We start from the raw sequence: 15,821 nt of genomic DNA on the forward strand, positions 1-15,821 counted from the left end.
ACTAAGACCAATGGCCCGTATCCTATTAAAGCGACCATTAATAACAACAGACAGGGAGAGAGTGGAGCCCGTGCGCGGTCACACACACACTGCTACAGATACCACCACACATAGGCCTACACATCGTCACACACACACACACACACACACACACACACACACACACACACACACACACACACAAAGGGAGAGGACAGGGGAAGATGACACCCTGGACTAACTTTTAACTAACGAACGGATGCTTCAACTGGGTATCCGGTATAAGAGTGTACTATAGGAGGCTGTACATATGTGTGCAGGTGTGGGTGTGGTGTGGTTTTACAATCCTTGTTAGGACCAGGAGGCTATTTTAGGCTTATGGATTAGGGTTAGAATTTAGGTTAAGGGTAGGCCGAGGGGAAATAGGATTTTGATTGGGAATAAATGTGTTGGTCCCCACAAGGATAGTAAAACATATGTGTGTGTGTGGACGTGCATGCAGGAGGAGGGGGTTGGTTCTTGTGGGGACCTAAAATCCCCCAAAGTCCCCACAAGTGTAGTAAAAGAAGGAAAACACTCCCAAGTGGGGACATTTCACACATCCCCATGAGGACAAAGGCTATTTTAAGCTTAGGGGTTAGGGTTACAATTAGGGTAAGGGGTTAGTGGTTAAGTTTAGGATTAGTGGTTAATGTTATGGTAAGGGTTAGGTTTAGGGTTAGGGAGAATTGGATTTTGAATGGAAATTAATTTTAGGTGCCCATGAGGATAGAAGTACATAACGTGGGTGTGTGTGTGTGTGTGCATGCAGTGTGTGTGCGTGCGTGAATGTTTGATGAGGGTGTGAGACGCCTGGCTGGGTTTGAACAAAGTGAAGAGATTGGTAATTAGAGTGAGTGCTCAACAGAAGGTAGGCAACACACACACACACACACACAGGTAGGTAATGAGACTGAGGGCTTTAGATGCGACCTACAGTTAATGTCACACTCCCATAACCTGCAAAATGGAGGCCAGGCAAACATCAGAAGAACACAAAGGGTTCCTAAGTCATACCCTCACAATGATATGTAAGCCAGCAACCGCATTGTATTATTACAGACACATTATTCAGTACTCCAAAATGGCTGCATGATTGACATACAGGGCCTCCCAAGTGGCGCAGCGGTCTAAGGCACTGCATTGTAATGCTAGCTATGCCAATAGAGATTCTGGGTTCAGGTCCAGGCTCTGTTGCAGCCGGCCGCGACAGGAGGCCTATGGGGAATGGGAATATTGGCCCAGCGTTGTCTGGGTTAGGGGAGGGTTTGGCCAGGCAGGGATGTCCTTGTCCCATCGCTCACTAGCAACTCCTGTGGCGGGCTGGGCGCAGTGCACGCTGACACGGTCGCCAGGTGCACGGTGTTTCCTCCGACACATTGGTGCGGCTGGCTTCCGGGTTAAGTAGGCATTGTGTCAAGAAGCAGTGCGGCTTGGTTGGGTTGTGTTTTGTAGAACACACGGCTCTCAACCGTCGCCTCTCCCATGTTGCAGTGATGAGACAAGACTGTAACTACCAATTGGATACCACAAAATTGGGGTATCATTTCAAAACCGGAGGATATTGCCAAATACTTGAATTATTTTTTAATTGGCAAGATTTAAAAAATGTAGGCATGACATGCCATCAACAAACACTGACACTATACATCCAAGTATATCTGACCAAATTCTGAAAGGCACAAATTGTAATTTTGAATTCCGTAAAGTGAGTGTGGAAGAAGTGAAAAATGTTTTGTCGTCTATCAACAATGACAAGCCACCAGGCAACTGACAACGTGGATGGAAAGTTACTGAGGATAATAGCGGACGATATTGCCACTCCTATTTGTCAAATCTTACATTTAGCCTACTAGAAAGTGTGTGCCCTCAAGCCTGGAGGGAAGCTAAAGTCTGCAACACTTAACAAAGAGCTGCAGTTAGTTTCAGGAATAAGTTAGTCCTAAATATTTCAAAAACTAAAAGCATTGTATTTGGGATCTCAACTAAATCTTGTAATAAGTCATGTGGACATTGAGCAAGTTGAGGTGACAAAACTGCTTAGAGTAGCCCTGGATTGTAAAGTGTCATGGTCAAAACATATTGATACAACAGTAGATAAGATGGGGTGAAGTCTGTCCATAATAAAGCGCTGCTCTGCCTTCTTACCAGCACGATCAACAAGGCAGGTTCTACAGGCCCTTGTTTTGTCACACCTGGACTACTGTTTAGTCGTGTGGTCAGGTGCCACAAAGCGGGACTGAGGAAAATTGACTCAGAACAGGGCTCAAAGTCGAGGAGAGATTGACTTCATCCATACTTGTATTTGTGAGAGGTATTGACATGTTGAAAGCACCGAGCTGTCTGTTTAAATGACTAGCACACAGCTCAGACACCCATGTATACCCCACAAGACATGCCACCAGAGGTCTCTTCACAGTCCCCAAGTCTAGGACAGACTATGGGAGGTGCACAGTACTACATAGAGTCATGACTACATGGAACTCTACTCCATATCAAGTAACTGATGTAAGCAGTAGAATCAGATTTTTCAAGACATAAAAATACACATTATGGAGCAGCTGGGACTGTGAAGCAACACAAACATAGGCACAGACACATGCATACACACACACACACGATAACATTCACACTATACACACACGTAAACGTGGATTTTGTGTTGTAGATATGTGGTAGCAGCAAATGGGGATTCATAATAAATAAATAAATAATACAATTTTTGTTTAAGCGCTCTGGCGTGAAGTTTCCCTTAGACATAAAAAAAGCATGTCAATTTGGGTGGCGCACGCGGTGGTAAAACAGTTACAGTTGCCAATGCCATCTTACTGAAAACGAGGCATTTTGGAGATGAGACGTGTTAAGCCAGTAAGCTGGTTGTGACGTAAAAGACAAGCGTATTTCAGTAATAATACCATTTATTTTATCTTCTCCAAAATAGTTCCTAGGAATAGAAGTTGTCAGAGTAGATTTGTATTTATTGACATTTTTTACAGTCTCTCCTGATGACAAAACAATTAAAGCTTCTGTCATATACTTTCCCCCCCCCCATTCTAACCCATTTTGCTTCAGGACATGAGAGCCTAAAAGAAAGACATTTGGGGGGGGGGGGGTATATGGAGAGAGAAATGCACAGGGTCTGATTAACAAATAGGTATAATTGTGAGTGACACTTGGTAGGACAATGATGTGCTTTGACTAAGAGGAGAGGGTGTATTTTTGCAATGTTAAGCCACAAATGTATGTTACTCACATATAAACACTTACGGGGTAGTGCAAATAGGGAACCAATGACTATTGAGTAAGTACACTGTTATATGAAACCTAGTTACGAAAGGGCAGCCCTGCATCATTTCATAAGGCATTCACACACACACACACACACACACACACATCCACCCTCCCACAAACACACGCACACCCCACTCGTGTCTCTGTAACTAGCGCGGTCATTGTTGACTCGACTATACAATAACAAATAACTTACTTTTGGTTGACTATGCAATAAAATAAAAATCTTGCCCATGAAAAAAATCTATATTGTGATGGCTCCAGTAGAGAGCGGCTGCCACAGCTCTGTAATAAAAACAACCTAATGAGTGTGACTTAAAACCAGACAAGCTGAATGGAATAGTCATTCATTGGCTGGGAAGCCATGTTCAATGGTCTGGAATCCCTGTGTTTACCCAGCTATAAATAGCCTCTTGGTGGGGATGACATGGCATCCTGTGACAGCTTCTCTCTCCCTCTCCCTCTCCTCCCCCTCTGGCCTAGCTACAGCAATGGAGCTCCTGCTGCCGCTGATGGAGTCCACAGTCTTATCGAAAGAGGGGAGGAATGGCAGGCGGGAGGGGGAGAGGGAGACGAAAGGCGGCAATCAATAGTATGACTCATTGTTTCTGCGCTGGCTGCTTCCTAACAGTATTCATAATACAAACCTAATTATTCTGCCTTGATAATCATACACAGCAGAGCTCTCTGTTCATCCAGACTCTGCATACATAATGCCAGTCATTCTGTCTGAGAGAGGAAGGAATAAGGGCTATTTCATAGAGCAGGAAGGCATTTCTATGTATTGAAATAGGCCTGGGTTAACTGTAATTAGGTGTGTTAGGTGAAGCGGGGTGTAGAGGGGACTGGAGCGGAGAGGCGCCAGGTTCCCTTGAGCCCAAGATACAAATTAACACACACCCCTCAAGGCTGAAACAGGCAGTGTTCTCCTATGGGAAGGCTGCTCCCCTACTGTCTGTAGAGTAATTACCTTAAAGGGGAAATCTGCAGTTGCCACATTCATTTTTCGATTGATAGATTCATGATATGCACCCATTGATTCTTGAAGAATATAACTTACAAATGCCTATCATTTTGAAATCATGGATGGTCAGCCCTTGCACACATAGCTCTGTCTGTCAATTTGAGAGTGGTTAGATTTCTCCTGCACCATCTTTACAGAAACATTAGTGGGGAGAGCACATTGACTATTATTGACTCAACTGCGGATTGCCCCATTAAACTCCCAGAGGAAGCAGGCCCCTGATGAATGTTCCCTCATATGTTTGGGGACACTGAGTAAATTTCAGGTCTGCTGAGCGCAAATTCTGTGCAACTTCCAGCGATGTTCACTCTGAACACTGAGGCTGTACCCGCTCTAAGTTACAGTTTTATCAGTGGCCAAGTAGGCTACTGTGGCGATTTGATCATAATGTAGGCCTACTGGAGTGACCTACCATTAAAAAAAAACTATGGAGAAAACACATCCCATAACATTTTAACACAGAAATAGCTGTTCTATCATATAACTTATTCAAGCCTGTTTCAAAATACAACACTGCCCCTTTAAAGACATGAAAAAAATACTCTACCTGACTAGCTTCTCAAAGATGTCTAGAAATGTACATGTTTTGTGCTCTTGTAGGAAGCAACCACGCCGCCATTGCTAACTACAAATGATCTATAACTGGGATAATAACTCACTAACTAGCAAAGGATATGAACAAAATGTGCACAAGTGGCATATACTTTTTCTTTGATCTCAAAACAATCACATCTACTCATGACCACTGCTGTAAACACAGTCCAGTTGAAAGTAAACAGCACAGATCCATATATGGCAATGTTCTACTTGCATATATGCCTACTGCAGCTCTGATTGGTTATGCCGCACCGGTCTGTGAAGAGCACGGGCTGAGTCTTGCTTGTCAATGCAATAGAATTCTACTCCGATGCGTTCTGCCTACAACAAAATCTATTGCATAGTTCGCTTTGTTTCAGTAACGTTTTATTGAAAGTGGCGAATATTGCGTTGATTCGAGGGACACGTTAACTAACAGGGAAAACTCTAGAAAGTTGAGTGAAGCTGCGCGGCAGTCTCCGGGCTACAGCGCGAAGCTTAGAGGGAACATTGCCCCTGACACACAGCTACTGTGTACCCTGCACACACACACACACACACACACACACAAATAGGCTAATACACACACAGTCCCTCCTATGAACGGTAGCAGACATACGCTGATGCACGCACGCAGGTGCACAAATCTAACAACCCAATATTGTGTGACCTATAAGAAGTAGGTGGGGTAGAAAGGTGGATCCCCACTGTCGATGCAGAAAAAGCTCAGTGTGTCCCTCAGTGATGTAGTGGTGTATTTGGTCATATGGTGAGAGACAGAAAAATAACACTATTCCAAAGTGTTATTTTTCTGTATCTGGTCCTGCTGTGGTGTGTGTATATCATAGAGATAGATAGAGGACTCTAAGTGTACAAAAGCCTGCTTCAGAATGGGCAGCGCCGTTGATGATTTTCAACATTTTGAAGTAGTCAACTGGTTGAGACTTCCTATGGGTTAAGGAAGGATCACATAATTCCCATCTAGGTCATCAGGAGGGATCAGTTAATAAATTTATTCTCTTGAGCAAACCTTCCATAACTGCAGGTGGCAGTATGCACCCTTTCAGTTTGTTTACCAACTCATATAAGTAGTGGAAGAAGAAAATGCACAACTTCAAATTGGAGATGGCCTCAATGGTGCTGCCCAAGCAGATGCCATAATGGGACAGATATAATGTTGCGTCCTCTAACTATCTCTATGGTGGACATTCAGTTCCTCATTGAAAGCAGTGACCACACCAAAAGAGAAATAATACATTGTCATGCCTTTTTTGGAGAAATGCACCATTTATGCTACAGAGACTGAGGATAAAGCTGTTAAGCTGCCTTGATATAAAAAATAAAAAAACCTATTACTGCACAGGCATGCACATACAATAAGCCTCTAACAGAATACCTTGTTATAGCTGACCGTGAGTGTTATCAAAGTTGCTTTAGTGTGAAGATATATAGAAACTGCTTCGCCAATGGAAATCTTAAGGTTAATTGCCTAACCTCAGTTCTCTGATATTATGAGTGAGATATATCATATGCGGGGGATTCGCTAAGGATCGCCTACTCTCGGAATTATCCATTAAAAGCGTCTGTCAGAGACAGACAGGTAGAGTGGCAAATTAGGTGAGACCCTCACCTTGCTTAAAAAGAGCCACTCTCCCACCCTCTGGTTATTCTCAAGCATGGTTCACTTCCTCACTCTCTTGCGAGCAGGGGAATGAGGTGAGATATATCACTCATAATATCAGAGAACCGAGGTTATGCAAATTCTCTTTCAATTATTTGTTTACGATATCTCAGATGTGGGGATACGGCCAACTCACAAGAATGGCTTCAGATCAAAGTCTACGGTCTCAACGTAGACTTTGATCTGAAGCCATTCTTGTGATTATTGTGACTTTGCCATTGAAATTGTGTGTAAACTTGTATAGTCAAATTAATCTATGATCGTATGCTATCCATTTGTTTGTATGCTGTTCTTTGCATGACATTTTAATATTTGATTATTAACCAATGATATTAGGCCACTCCTGGCCATGTCCTTTGACACTATATAAACGAGTCATCCCGCAGTGTTTGTGATTATACCCTGATGAAGACAGCTTGGCTGTCGAAACGTTGGTATTAAATTTTTGCATCTGAGCTCCAAGAGTGTGCGGCTCTCTTTTATTTTCAAGTTTCTACTCCGCTAGCCAGCACCTCGTCTTAATAGGTGTGCGTTTTTTTTCTTCTAGATACGGCCAACTCCCATAATGCAAAACATGCTCTCCAAAGCCAGGGTGGCCCCAACATCAGCAACCCCCTGAGTTCCCGAAACTAAGGGAGTACGCACTGAGAAGGAGACTGGGCATAAGGGACGTGTGCCCCCCCCCCCCCCTAGAGATGACACAACAGTGAAGGGTAAACTATATCACTATCTGGGCCTTGGCAGCCCGAGAAAAACGGCTATTGGACCTTAACAATGATTAACCTTCTCTCTGTACCAAAAAAATCATGCAAGGAGCATTGAACCATTGAAAACAGAGCAGGAAGGAACAATCTGTTGATGCCTCGATTACCCCGACATTGCATTTTGGTACACCAGAAGTCCATTCATTTCAAATGGAGCGCTGCGTTTTCCTTCCAGCACTGTGTTGCAGAGGCAGTTGCAGTGCGTTCTGTGTGGTGCATATGTTGGATTTATCAAAGTATGCATCAAGCTGAATGCGTAGATGACTTGACAAAAATGGTAGCAGAAGATGAATGTTGAACTTTTGTTGCGCACATATCCAGATGATACTACGTGACATTTTGCGCAATGACGCTGCCGGTGTGATCAAGGTGTGATCAAGGCATAAGTCATACCACTTCTCCAAGAAAAACGCAACAACTGTTAGACAGAGAACGTGCATAAGTGGCTGGCACGCCTTTCCAAGAGTCGCGGGCCTGTCTCTTTCCTCTCATTGAGGAGGCTCGAAGATGAGGGGAAGGCCCTATTCCCTTGCTCCGTGTAGCTAGAAGAGGGAAGGATATGCAACATAGGAGAGAAAGAAAACACCATCACCACATTTTTCCTGGATGTGTCAGCTCTTCCACCCCAAACGGTGTGGTCACCGTTTTTGGGATGCGGTCTCCTAGGGCCCTCAGAGGGTCATCGATTCTACCTGGCTGCAGCAAGTCAGTCTGGATAGTTGCGGGCGAAAGGCTCTCTCAGGACACCGTCACTGACTCACCCAATGATAAAGACAGGGATATGGGCGATACTCTCTGCTAGTGCCAATAAGATATGCTATAGGCCTAGACTACTGTTGAGTTGAGAGTTCTGATAACTAAAGACAGTTTAGACTTGTTTCTTTGTCTTTTCTCCTTTGTGTTGTTCCCGCGATTGTATTTTGGAATATTGCAATAGGCCTTATTGAGATAGGCCTAGGACTATTTTAGATGTGTTTCACTGACATTCCACACCTCAACAATGAGCTAGGCCAGGGACAGGCAAAAATCTGAACACTATCTTCAGGGGCCACAGTGGCTCCTGTTTTTAGTTTTCACATACAAACGGTATATATCCAAACTCAGAATAAAATATGCTGCACAAAACTAACATGGTAGAACGTTTATTTTGATTGCCAAATGTTCTGCATTTATCAATCCCATCACATGAATTGATTTGATATGTGTCCATGTAAAAAAGAATACTAGGGAAATTGTTATTCTTGCAAAGCATGCAAACCCGACATGGGTGAAAACACCATCAAATTAAAGCTGACAGTCTGCACTTTAACCTCATAGTTATTGTATAATTTTACATCCAAAGTGTTGGAGTACAGAGCCAAAACAACAACAAATGTGTCACTGTCCCAACACTTTTGGAGCTCACTGTATTTCAAATACATGTGAGAGAAATACTGCCCATATCTGTTGATATACACTGAGTGTACAAAACATTAGGAACACCTTCCTAATATTGAGTTACATCCCCTTTTGCCCTCAGAACAGCCTCAATTCGTCAGGGCACGGACTCTAGGTGTCGAAAGCATTCCACAGGGATGCTGGCCCTTTGAGACTCCAATGCTTTCCAAAGTTGTGTCAAGTTGGCCGGATGTCCTTTGGATGGTAGACCATTCTTGACAGACACGGGAAACTGTTGAGCGAGAAAAACCCAGCAGCGTTGCAGTTCTTGACATACTCAAACCGGGGTGCCTGGGACCTACTACCATACCCTGTAAAAAGGCACTTAAATCTTTTGTCTTGCTCAATTACCCTCTGAATGGCACACATACACAATCCATGTCTCAACTGTCTCAAGGCTTAAAAATCCTTTGTTAACCTGTCTCCTCCCCTTCATCTACAGTGATTGAAGTGGATTTAACAGGTGACATTAGTAATGGATCATAGCTTTCCTGAACAGCTTCTATTCCCAAGACATAATACTGCTAAATGGCTAACAAAATGGCTATACGGACTATGTGAGTTGACCCTTGTATTTTATTTTTGCTATCTCTATGCACAATCACAGGACTCTACACACTCACACACACTGACACTCCAATACACTTAATTTACTCACACACACACACAACATGTACACACATTTATACTGACGCTACACACATGCGCACACACACACTCACATACACTACATTACCAAAAGTATGTGGTCACTTGCTTGTCAAACATCTCATTCCAAAATGATGGGCATTAATATGGGGTTGTCCCCCCCTTTGCTGCTATAACAGCCTTCACTCTTCTGGTAAGGCTTTCCACTAGACATTGTTGGAACATTACTGCGGGGCCTTGCTTCCATTCAGCCACAAGAGCATTAGTGAGGTTGGCCACTGATGTTGGGAGATTAGGCCTGGCTCACAGTCAGTGTTCCAATTCATCCCAAAGGTGTTCGATGGGGTTCAGGTCAGGGCTCTGTTTAGGCCAGTCAAGCTCTTCCACACCGATCTCGACAAACCATGTCTGTATGGACATCGCTTTGTGCACAAGGGTATTGTCATGTTGGAACAGGAAAGGGCCTTCCCCAAACAAAGTTGCAAGCACAAAATTGTCTAGTATGCCGTAGCGTTAAGATTTCCCTTCACTGGAACTAAGGGGCCTAGCCTGAACCATGAAAAACAGCCCGAGACTATTATTCATCATCCACCAAACTTTACAGTTTGCACTGTGCATTGGGGCAGGTAGCGTTCCCCTAGCATCTGCCAAACCCAGATTCGTCCGTCGGACTGCCAGATGGTGAAGCGTGATTCATCACTCCAGAGAACGCGTTTCCCTTGCTCCTGAGTACAATGGTGGCAAGCTTTACACCAGTCCAGCTGACGCTTGGCATTGCGCATGGTGATCTTTGGCTTGTCTGCGGCTGCTCGGCCATAGAAACCCATTTCATGAAGCTCCCAATGAACAGTTATTATGCTGACATTGCTTCCAGAGGCAGTTTGGAACTCGGTTGTGAGTGTTGCAGAGGACAGACGAACGTAACGCGCTTCAGCACTCGGCGGTTCTGTTCTGTGAGCTTGTGTGGCCTCCACTTTGCAGTTGAGCCGTTGTTGCTTCTAGGCGTTTCCACTTCACAATAACAGTTGACCTGGGCAGCTCTAGCAGGGCAGAAAATTGACGAACTGACTTGTTGAAAAGGTGGCATCCTATGATGATGCCACGTTGAAAGTCACTGAGCTATTCAGCAAGGCCATTATACTGCCAATAACTGTCTATGGAGATTGCATGGCTGTGTATCCCTTGCACATTGTACATATGGTATTGAAACTGACCCTGTATATAGTATGCTACTTACTTCTCATGTTCTTATTTCTATTTCTTGTTTGTTATTGTTCTACCTTGTGTTATTTTTAGCACTACATTGATATTGATTACTGCATTGTTAGGTTTAGAGCTTGCAAAAAACACATTTCACTGTAGGCCTACTTGTGCATGTGACATTAAAACTTAACTTTAACCTAATTCTGCTAAACCTGCTACGAAAAGTCAATTCTGGAAAAAGCTGGATCTCTACTAGCCATGACCCTATAACTCTGATTAAGGGGAAGATTGCTCAGAAAATCGGCGTACGTTTACGTCGATTATGACCTTACGCTAATTATGTCAAACAGAGTAAAGTGTTTACTTGACTAAATGTCATAACCGGCCTACTGCCATAATCAGTTTAATATCAAATTATTATTTCAAAGTTTAAATCATGCTCTCTGGTGTAGTAATTTAATTATTTCTGTAGAAAGGAGCAATTATATAATTTGAATATTCAAATCAATGTACTTTTAAGTAGCCTAATGCACGCGCCTCCTACACTTTTTGCTATTGTTTCAAGTCAAATGTCAGCACCCACCCAGCCAGCCAGTGAAGGTAACAATGTAAACCGGTTTCCTAGCAACATCTGTCGCTACCTGGCCATTTTTCATCCTCACCATTCCATGCCTTACTGTTCGAGCGGCTGTACTCAACCAAACACCAAATCAAGATGATAAGAACACTCACCTGTAATATGATAGAAATTCGTTACTGCAATTCTCCCAACGCGCTGTTGGATTTCCTGGAATTTGTCAAAATACACGTAACACGGTCTATTGGCTATGAAATGTCTTTACTATAACCAATAACACCTACATCAAATGACAGGCTACCCCAGTAAATGTGCAAATAATTCTGCATCTATCCACGTATTTTCCTCCCATAGCGGCAGTGCTGTCAAATCATCGAGTGTCCTGTCGGTTCACTGCCTTGCCTGATCACGACTCGCACCGAAAAGAGGAACACAATTATATATCCCAAAGACCTATCTGCATCATGTTCGGTTGACATAGCCTATTTGTCCGGCCATTCTAGTCTGAAAACCGCGAATAAAGCCAGATTAACCTAGCTACATTCTTCAACGGACATCGCGATGCTTTCATGACATTCCACTTATTTGGATGTGCACCTGCTGTTTCCCCTTTGAGAATAAAGCTGACAGCGAATGTTCATTCTGTCTCTCTGTGCTTTTCAATGACAAAGACATCGGACTCGAAACATTCTCCTTCTGGAAAATTACGTAACAAATTACCAGTTGTGGTCGTAGGCTACAGGTTATGTTCCTTGCCCATCCACATCATATGCCACTGACTTCATATGTCCTGTAGTAGGCTAGACAGAAAGCGCCCCACAGTGGCTATATACAGTCATCGCAGACCTGGACTGTGCCTCTACTACGTACAGTGTGCAATTATGTGTACAATCAAAGATTATGGATATACTGACAACATACATGTCTCTCCGCCCTAACAATGGGAGTCGTTGTCCCCAAAGCGACACAGTGGGATGGCTAGCTCCCGCCTATCCTTTCTTTGGTGGATACATCTCATTATTTACAAATTTGATGGAAGGTTGTTGACGTCAAGCGCCTGTATTCAATGGAGTGCGATGCTATGCTACTAGCCTCATGCCATGAATAGGATTTGCATAGCGATTTCGAGAAAACTCCGGTATAAAGTGTTTTTATCAAAGTTGCCGGGATGTCACTTTTCTTACTTATATCAGTACACTCTTAACTTAAACATTACGAAACTTCTAAATAAGCCAATATGTTTTGTTGTTGACCAAATTAGACTCTCATTGACCTCCGCCGAATTGGGCCTCTATCTTCCTCTTCCTCTCTGAAATAAAATCTGGACTGCTGGTGCTATGTATTGGCCATTGAGAGTCTTTAAGGCCACGGGTAGGACATATTGGCACTCCACAGTAAGATCAGTCCGCAATATAGGAATGAATGGAATTCTACAGTATTTCAATGAAAGGACAAAATTACAACAATTATTGTTGTTGAAGTGGGGACAGCAACATTAATAATTAAAAAAAAACTATACTTTAGGGATTTTTATTTATTTATATATTTGTATGTTTAGCTCACATAATATAATTGAAAATGATGCATCAAGGTGTCTGTAATAGAGTAAACGTAGCAGAAAGGAATGTAGACATTAATAAAAAACATTTATATAGCTTCCACCGGTGAGGGAGGCTTGGTGGCTACAACACAGCACCACCTATCAGTCATTTAGTCAAAGAGTGAAATGCCTACTTACAGCTCTTCCCAACAATCCAGAGAGAAAAAAAAGGATAAATAATATAAAAATTAAAGAATAAAACTAGGAATACATACAAAATGAGTAACGATAATTTGTCTATATACACAGGGTACCAGTACCTAGTTGATGTGCAGGGGTACGAGGTAATTGAGGTAGATATGTACATACAGTGCATTTGGAAAGTATTCAGACCCCTTCCCCTTTTCCAAATTTTGTTACATTACAGCCTTATTCTAAAATTGATAGAATTTAACACTACATGACCGAAAGTATGTGGACACTTGCTCGTCGAACATCTCATTTCAAAATGATGGGCATTAATAGGAAGTTGGTCCCCCTTTTGCTGCTATAATAGCCTCCATTGATCATCCTTGAGATGTTTCTACAACTTGAATGGAGTCCATCTGTGGTAAATTCAATTGATTGGACATAATTAGGAAAGGCACACACCTTTCTATATAAGGTCCCACAGTTGACAGTGCATGTCAGAGAAAATACCAGCCATGAGGTAGAAGGAATTGCCCGTAGAGTTCCGAGACAGGATTGTGTTGAGGCACAGATACGGGGAAGGGTATCAAAAAAATATCTGCAGCATTGAAGGTCCTCAAGAACACAGTGGCCTTCATCATTATTCAATGGAAGAAGTTTGGAACCACCAAGACTCTTCCTAGAGCTGGCCGCCAGGCCAAACTGAGCAATCGGGGGAGAAAGGTCTTGGTCAGGGAGGTGACCAGGAACCCGATGGTCGCTCTGACAGAGCTCCAGAGTTCCTCTGTAGAGATAGGAGAAACTTCCAGAAGGACAACCATCTCTGCAACACTCCACCAATCAGGCCTTTATGGTAGTGGCCACCCAGCTAGCAATGAGGAATCGGCCCTCTTCCGGGGAACTGGAACTGATTGATTCGGCCCAGAATCGGGTGTTAGACTCGACTCGGAATCAAAATGAATAACTGCCCAGAATCAGCCCAAGTACATCGGGCCGTTTCCGTCTACCGGAATTCAACCGACTTTGCAGGAATCTTACTAGAATCCCCCCCAGAAGCAGCCCGGTGCATATTTATAAATGTATACAAAATTACCCGATTTAGTCATTTTAAATATTACTATTACACATACAAATTATACCCATCCACAAAAAAAAATTGTGTCGGTGGGAAACACCATAGACCTGGTGACCGTGTCAGCGTGCATGCGCCTGGCCTGCCACAGGAGTCGCTACAGCGCGATGGGACAAGGACATCCCGGCCAGCCAAACCCTCCACTCACTCGGACGACGCTCATGGGTCTCTCCCTCCACTAAACCCATGTGCGTCGCCTCATGGGTCTCCCGGTCGCGGCCGGCCTGGGTATCGAACCAGCATCTGAAGCAACGCAGTTCGCACTGCTATACAGTGTCTTCGCACTGCTATACAGCCACTCGGGAGGCTCCATCCTGTTTTTAATGCTTATCAATTACAAAAATTAAAATACAAAAATTAAAATTCTACTTAAACAGGACTCTTAAAGAATTGAATTGAAATGTTAATTGTATTTTTTGATCACAGAATCAATGATAAAAAAAATGGTAAAATAATGTTAAGTGTTAATTATATAAAGCAGCCCATGTAATCATCTGCCAGAGAGTAGCTACAATCGGCCAGAGCCCCAAGTAATACATTCGGGCCAGATAACTGACACCGGAATCAGCCTGAGCTCAATCCCCGCATCCTAGCCATAAGTAGTAGTGCCGAAGGCGGCCCAGACTCGAGCCACATGACGTCGGCCAAGTCTGACTTTCAGCTGGCCGAGTCTGACTGTGCTAGCTGGGCAGATGGAAGCCACTCTTCACTAAAAGGCACAAGACAGCTTGCTTGGATTTGCCAAAAGGCAACTAACCAGAAACAAGAGTCTCTGGTCTGATGAAACCAAGATTGAACTCTTTGGCCTGAATGCCAAGTGTCTCATGTCATGGAATATTCTAATCAAGTGAGAGACTGTCATTTCTTCAAACAATCATCTTTATTCAATATCGATCAATTATTGCAATTATGAGGCTGGTTTACCCCACACCCGTGGGTGTTGGACCGAGAAACCCAACCTTAACACAAATGCAAAGTACTATAAAGCTGACACTAAAAATGCTTGGTCATGTTTGGGTCCAACAGATGCAGATTGGGGCATCATAAGCAACTCTAGGTTAATCCGGTCATTATCTGCATAGGGTTTGTTGTCGTCATAACCCAATCCTGGTTTAGTTTCCAGATGCAAGGATGATTTTGAGACAATGAGGGATTGTTCTACTCCTAAACTATCCCTAGTAAACACATTATTGTCTAGGTAATGCAGTCTTTAACTCATTTGTCAGCTCAAGCCATCTCTGGTGCCAATACGCCAAGATTAGCTGCAGGGCTCTAGAGCGACCATAAAAACACAGACATCAGCATTAGCATAGAAAACACATACATTAGCATTAGCATAAGAAATGTCTTACTGTTAGTTAAATATAAATTGTTAACTATTAATATAAAATAAATTAGGTAAATACATAATCTTTCCCTCACACAAGTCTGGAGGAAACCTGGCACCATCCCTACGGTGAAGCATGGTGGCAGCATCACGCTACGGGGATGTTTTTCAGCGGCAGGGACTGGGAGACTAGTCAGGATCGAGGGAAAGGAGATTCTTGATGAAAACCTGCTCCAGAGTTTTTATTTTGTCATTATGGGTCAATGTGTGTAGATTGATTTAGGGGAGAGAAAAAAATAATTTAAATCCATTTTAGAATAAGGCTGCAATGTAACAAAATGTGGAAAAAGTCAAGGGGTCTGAATACTTTCTGAATACACTGTATATAGTCTTGATAACCCACAGAGACCCAGG

The 15,821-nt window shown here is 43.1% G+C and overlaps 1 protein-coding gene across 4 annotated transcripts in view; it reads right to left on the minus strand.

Annotated features, from left to right (window-relative positions):
• Window positions 1-11,860, minus strand: part of LOC135517704 (membrane-associated phosphatidylinositol transfer protein 2-like) — a 90,789-nt gene extending 78,929 nt beyond the window's left edge. For all 4 annotated transcript variants that reach the window (XM_064942239.1, XM_064942235.1, XM_064942240.1 and 1 more), the window contains exon 1: window positions 11,375-11,860. The gene's annotated coding sequence lies outside the window, so the exon portion shown is untranslated. The remainder of the gene's footprint in view (window positions 1-11,374) is intronic.
• Between the last annotated feature and the right edge of the window lie 3,961 nt (window positions 11,861-15,821).

This window comes from Oncorhynchus masou, chromosome 28 (assembly GCF_036934945.1).
Source record: "Oncorhynchus masou masou isolate Uvic2021 chromosome 28, UVic_Omas_1.1, whole genome shotgun sequence".
Taxonomy (NCBI): domain Eukaryota; kingdom Metazoa; phylum Chordata; class Actinopteri; order Salmoniformes; family Salmonidae; genus Oncorhynchus; species Oncorhynchus masou.